The sequence below is a fragment of the Aquila chrysaetos genome, chromosome 1 (genome assembly GCF_900496995.4).
Source record: "Aquila chrysaetos chrysaetos chromosome 1, bAquChr1.4, whole genome shotgun sequence".
NCBI lineage: Eukaryota > Metazoa > Chordata > Aves > Accipitriformes > Accipitridae > Aquila > Aquila chrysaetos.
The window spans coordinates 7,075,058-7,081,807 of record NC_044004.1 but is presented as its reverse complement, the minus strand read 5'-3'; positions in this window follow the sequence as shown (position 1 = coordinate 7,081,807).

Below are 6,750 nucleotides of genomic sequence, written 5' to 3'. Positions count from 1 at the left end.
TAGCTAGCTACTGCAACGAGTTTTTAACTGGCAAGTGTGCCCCGTGAATGAGAGTAAAATAGATGGAGAAACATCTGTTTTGTGAACATCTCTGGATCAGGAGCTTCCATAACGAATTTCAAGCTTCACATTTCCCTTATTTCAATGTAAAACTGCTTTTACTTTTTTACTATGGAAAGTTGTGTGTTCTCTCCTCCCCAATATTCTTATACTTCCAACTTTAGATGGGATTTCTAAGTAAATTTCCTTTCAAGCAAACTTCTATTTGAAAGATTTAGTTTTATGATACCACAGACATATATAAGTAAAGGAGTGTGGTGTAACTTCTTAAAATTCCTACTCTCCTTTAGTTCCAGGTGAGCTAGAATAGCTTGAAAAATGAGGCTAGTAAAATATGATTGATGGCTTCCACATTAGTTGTGCCCCAATGGTTTTCTGTTTGTTAGGATCACAAGACCGTATTATTTCTAATTTTTATTTTATCACACTGCAGAGTCATACTATAGCCTTTATAATTGCTGAAAGTTGCATTCTACAATCAGGTGAATTATTTGGGGTTTATTAGTTTTATTTCTCCCTCACCCTGCTCCTGTCAATTGCACAGTTGTAAATGAAGGCAGGTTCTGAGGTTGGTAAAGCTGCAAAGTTGTGTCTGTGAATGGAACTTGTCTGAAGGTTCCCTGGAAAGAATCATATAGGAAGGAGTCACATATGCTAGTTCTACAGAACTAACAATAGTAAAAAATGCACCCTGTCATTCAAAGATGTGAATAAGTATACCCAGAGAGCTGAATGATTGCTGTATTGCTGCTCTCTACAGTGGTTTCTACACAAATTCAATAACAATCTTCACGGCTCTGGTAATCTTCACCAGTTCACCTGTCCTGTGGAAAAATCTCAACACAGGCAGAGTGTGTTTTGTGGCTGTAGGTTGAGAAAAGAACTTGGACCATCACATGAATACAGAAAAGAAGTATAGTATAAAAATGGGTATTTATATAATTTTACTTCTGCTTTGAACTACTTAGTAGTATTCAGTAGTATCTTTTACTTAACAGGTACTACCTAATCTATTTGAGCCCACAGTCCCATCCTGAAGGGAAAAAAAATGCTCATCTTCAGAGATGTTACAGCTTTGAAATGCATTTTTAAGAGAAAACAGAATATAATCTGAGTAAAAAAAAGGCACAGGAGCTATATGTGCTGCGTAGAAATACCTTTGAAAGACATGGTCTTGCTTCCCAGTTCAGATGAAATGAAAATTTTGAAAACACAAGTTAATGAAGTGACTATAATGTGAAATTTTTCAAAACATATGTCTAAGTGGCTCTCATATAATGCAAAATAATTGCTAGAAAAAAAATAATTTAAAAGAAAAAAGCCATTTGAGGAATGTAATTTGCCAAGTTCAATGCTTTTATCATTTGTTCAAAAAAAGTTGAAAATACTTAATTCAGTATTTTCTTCTTTAAGAGGACGAGAATAAAAAAAAACAAAGCTTCCTCTATCTGCCAATAAGCACACAAGTTTCTATATTCATCTTTTAGGCATCCATCTTCACCAAAATTTTCTTGCTGTTGCGAGAAATCAATGTCCTTTAATCTTTAAGGAAATTTGCAGTACACTAATGATACACCAGAGGGTGCTAACTTACCTCTAAACAAATTTATTTAGTCATACCACTGTTTTGGGTAAGGGACGTAAAATCTGTACTATTCTGGCCTTTTCAGTTTGGAATTTATATAGAAAACCTACAGATAATAAAAAAGAAGGGCAACAAAGTGAGGTAGAGTCTGAAGATAAAACATCAGAAAAGCACCCGAAGATGAACAAATGTGAGGGACTGAGTGAAACTAAACTGGAAGTTAAAACATTAATTCAGATACAGTAGTCCACAAATATGTGAAAGGTAAAAATGGAAGCAGGGATTAGGCATGCTGGTGGGGTAAGCAGTAGTGGTCTGAAGGAAGAAATTATTTAGGCTTGATATTGGGAAACTTCCTTAACAGAGTACTTTGGCAACGCACTAATCTCTTGGGATAGGGTCAATGCACCATCACAGTGGGTATTCAGGACTTCAGAGTTAAGATGCCAGTGCTAAAGCTGTGGCGTATAGCTTGGAGAACCACAGTGACTGAACTGGCCTCAAGTTCTTTTTGGTGTCTCTGTCTGCAGCTTTCTGGCTTTAAGTCATAAGAGGGCACTAATTTATCTTTTGCAGTTTTGTGGGAGAGAACACAAGAGTATATATTTCACTACAAGGGTGTTTTATGCACATACAGATAATAGCATAAGATTTTATTACAAGTCAGAATCATGCTATTCATGCAATGGGGTCACCACTAATGCTGAATGTATCCTTTTGTTTGCATTATTGTTGCCAACTTCAGCTTCATTTCACAGTCATCACCTTTTTCACAAGGTGACGCTTATACCATATAAGGTAGCACCATGTCTATTTATTGCTTTGTAATACAAAGGAAGTCTGTTGCAGACAAATGCTTAGTCTGTTAGACATAATACCTGATACTTGCCAAGTAGCATTTTCTACAATTGTGCCAATTAAAATGCGAAATTGCTACCACTTATTTTTGAACTCTCATGTTCTGGCAGTCAGGAAAGAATGCCATAACTCATCAAGATGCAGCACTGTCAGCTTATCTATGATAGTCCTATTTTTCCTCTAGAATTTAACCTGCTCATGACCTGAGGAAATGCAATTTGATAATTCCCTCCTTCTGTGGTCTCTGTGTCAAAAGTGCCAACATACGTCAGTCTGTAGATCAGCTTTGCATGCCTCTGGAGCACATGCTGTTTCTGATGGTCAGACATGAGCCGTTGTGCCAGATTCTTCCTACAAATCTCTTCTGTGCAGATAGAAACATCTGCGCGGATAGCAGGATGCTGCTCATGTCCATGCTGTGAGCGTTTGGGGTTCTTTCATGTTGCACCTTTAGGATTGCTAAATCATCAGCTCCAGCAAACTTTAGCACTATGCAGTCACTAAATGATATGCATCACTAGAACCCCTGACTGCTACAGCACTTTGCAGGGAAAAATGCCTGATTAGCACCAATGTGGACCAGTGCCCTTCATAACAAAAGGATCAGCTTTCTGGATGTCTTCATGGAGAAGGTTAGTGATGTCCTGCCCCAAGGATCCTTTGGCTGGTGTGCCCCATGAGCTCTGGTCAGCTTTTCTCTCAATTATGTCTAAAGCCCTGATACTTTGTCCCTTAGAAAGACACTAAACATTTGTCCTGGATTCACGAGTACAGTAGTAGCAGGGACTAGGGTGCCAGCTCTCTGGAGGAGATACGGAAAGAAGGAACTTTCTTGGGACAAAGTGATACTTGTGTGTTGATGAGGTGGGGAAGGACATGATTGTGCATGTTAAAGGCTTTTCAGTGTTAGGAGTTGTGAACAAGCTGTGTTATCAAGTTACTCACAATTTACTACCAGCAAAAGAGGAAAACTCTCTATTCTGCAAATTAAAAGACTGGCTTTCCTTTTCTATGCAGGACATGGGAAAGGTGCCCCTCACAGCCCTGCCCCTAGCAAACAGCAGTCCCCTCACCTTGCTGCCATAGAGCTATTCAGAAGCCACCGAAGCTTGAAAAAAGGCTGTTCTACATCCTGGTCCACCTTGCAATAGTCTGAAACCAGGCATTTACCCGAGCCGTGCTGCCAAGGCCCACATGCAGAAAAACCTCTGCAGAAGATCAACAACACTGAGAGAATCTACTTTAATTCTGGCACTCTAGACAATCACCCCATGCAGGCAGTATTTTGTCCTAACCAAAACAGGGCCTCTCAAATAAAGGCATACAACACATATCCTATCAGGGCAGCCTCCGTAACAAGATCAAGGGCTGTCTATCCCCGTGTTAAGGCATCTGGAGGAAACAACACAAAAGAGAAGAGGAAATCAGTCCCACTAGACATTCCTAAAGGCTTTTTCTGGCCCCTGCCTTAACCAAGCACACATTTTAGCCATGTTTGACATCCTTGCCCAACTCAGTGTTGAGCCAAACAGAAGCTGACTTTGGAGATGGTCTAAGTACATCTGCGTCTTTATGCATTTGGCTTTGCAGAATACGGTGAAAAAACATTTCAGCCATCTCCAGCTCCTCTGAACTCAACTGATTTGAAACAGGCAGGACAGAGCTCTGAGAGTCACAGTTGGTGACGACAGGCAAGGCTTCGTGTGATGGGAGTAAGGAACAGGTGGGCCATTTGGGATTACCCAGTCCAGTCTCAACTATGTTTTCGACCTATATTTGCAAACAAGACCCAGCCTGGGAGGGGACAGCTCTCTGTGGGTTAGCTGTTACGCTAGCAGTTGCCTGTAACGTGGGAGCATTGTAAATTGGGGACGGTGCAGGGGAGGGCTGGGAAAGCCTAGCTGGGAGATAGAGGGATAAAGGGAGGAAGAACAAAAGCAGCCATGAGTATCAAGGACTGTTTTCAATGTAAACAACCTTGTTCCAGTCTCACTCAGCTTTTCTCCTTGTGTGTACTCAGATGCTCATGCCTGTTCTCCTTTCTGCTGTTTCCCATGCAACATCAGCAATGGATTGATCTTGGAAGGCATTTAAAGCAAGGAGAGGCTGTGGAATACCTAAAGGCGAGCTGGTTGAATGTCCCTGGTCAAGACTTCTGCTGTTTTGTCCTTTGATATCATTCTTCTTGGAACAGATATGCAGACCTGGATCGCTGCCTTTCTTTCTTTCATTGTAAGCTCTGAAATGGGCATTTCCAGCTTTCTATGTATTTTTTCCCCTTCTATTAGAATCTCTGCAGTACCTAGTAATGGCTAGCAGGTCTTTTAAAAATTATGCAGCTTTTCTAACTAAGGAGTAAATAGATAAAGGGATAAGAACCAAGGCCAATAACCTTCATAATGTAGAGGACTTGCACTTTTTCACAAGCATAATGCAGTTACTGTTACTTCTGACCACACTTCACAGCTTACCAAGAGTCTATAGACTGTGTGGGGAAAAGTAACACAGCCTAGTAATGTTACAACACCATACATTAAATCTTTGCTGAAACATAAAAAGAGAGCTCTAGTTTGTGTGTGTGAAATTACCAAGTTTGCAGATTATTAGCGTGAACGTAAAAAGCTTCTAGCACAGCATACGGTAAATACATTAGTGTGATATTCCAGAAAGCATCATTTTCCCAAGCTATAGGTCTTACTGACATATGTGGTGGAAAGGCTAGTTCTGCCAATTGTCTGCTTCCTTCATATCCTCCAATTCTGGTGAAAGTTTAAAGCAATATGCTTAATAGCCTTAGGCTAGTATTTTGAAAAATTGCAATACTATCTATCTGTGTGGAAAGTCACATATCAATGACATTTGGTTGGCACAGTGGGTTTTGAGAAAAATGGCAAGGGAAACAGCTGGCACTGAGTTTTGAGAAAAAATGTATCAGAAAGTGTGAGTCTGTATGCAGTAAACTCACATTTTATTTGCTCATATATCACTTTGTCAGGGTTTTCAATAGTTCTTGTGGAAAATGTGTAAATGAAATATAAAGCAGCCTTTACATATAGTAAGGATTTTTCCTTTAACCTAACTGGTGTTCTCACAACCTATGACATATACAGTATGCTGGGTAGTACAATATTGTCCTCCTAAAAGAATTACATGAGGCCCCAAAGTAATTTCTTCGTTAAAGAGCCCATCCATTCACATTTTGCAGGACACGAATAAGGCAGGGGTGGGTGTGCGTATGCACAGGCTGACCGACTGGTACCCTGCCATGGATGCATGTGGACATGGTGGATCTGTATCTTCACTTGCTCATGTAAATATTGATGCTGTGGTTGTAGATTTAGAGGAAAGCTGCTGTATATTTCCAGTTCAACTCCAGCTGGAAACTAGTAAGCCACACCCCAGCCACAGGCCTTCTCCTTCACACCATAAATCACAGCCAGCTAATAATAATAATAATGCTAAGGCATCAGACTGCTGAAGCCTTTTTGCACACTGGATGAGACAGCAGCCTTTTGGGGTTCGGGAATAAGGAGTTCAGATTCTCACTGGTGGGCTGAAATTGGCAGCTTTTGGCAGTCTTTGTAGGAAAGTGTGGATGGGGCAGAAAGTCATCTCTGTGCCGGTGTATGAAAACCTCTTTGGAGTCCTTACATGGTGGTGCCCCTGTGCTTCTCCTCCCGTAACACTCAAAGTGACTTTCCTATGGCCTATGATTAATCGTTGTAACACTTTAGCAGTGAAATCTGCTCCATGTGTCCTGACTGTAACTCAGACCAAGGAGTGACTTCATAAGTACTTTTCATATGTGCAAACATTTTAATGCATTACAACTCGAGCCCTCTTTCTTTAGGGCAATCTTTGTTTCAAACTATAATTCCCTTAAAACTCTTACCTCGGTTGTTGATGGAGCAACAAATATTACCACTAAAGATACAAGCTATGAAATAAATGTCACAAATATACATACACTGTATATAGAGTACATGGACATTGAAAGCCTTCCCGTTGTTTGCAATGGTTAACTGTTCCTTGAGAATCAGTTGAGAAAGATATAAATCAGAAAATCAGCTCCCTATAATATGCTGTTGAGGTAATTGCAAATTTTCTACACTGATTGTTAATATGGCGACAGAGTGTTTGAGGGGACAAAAAAAGGGTTGGAGAGAAGGGAATAGCTCTTGTAAGACTCAGCTGTGCCTGTCAGAACTGTTAAAAGAGTAATAGCTTTTGTTAGGCAATAAACTGGA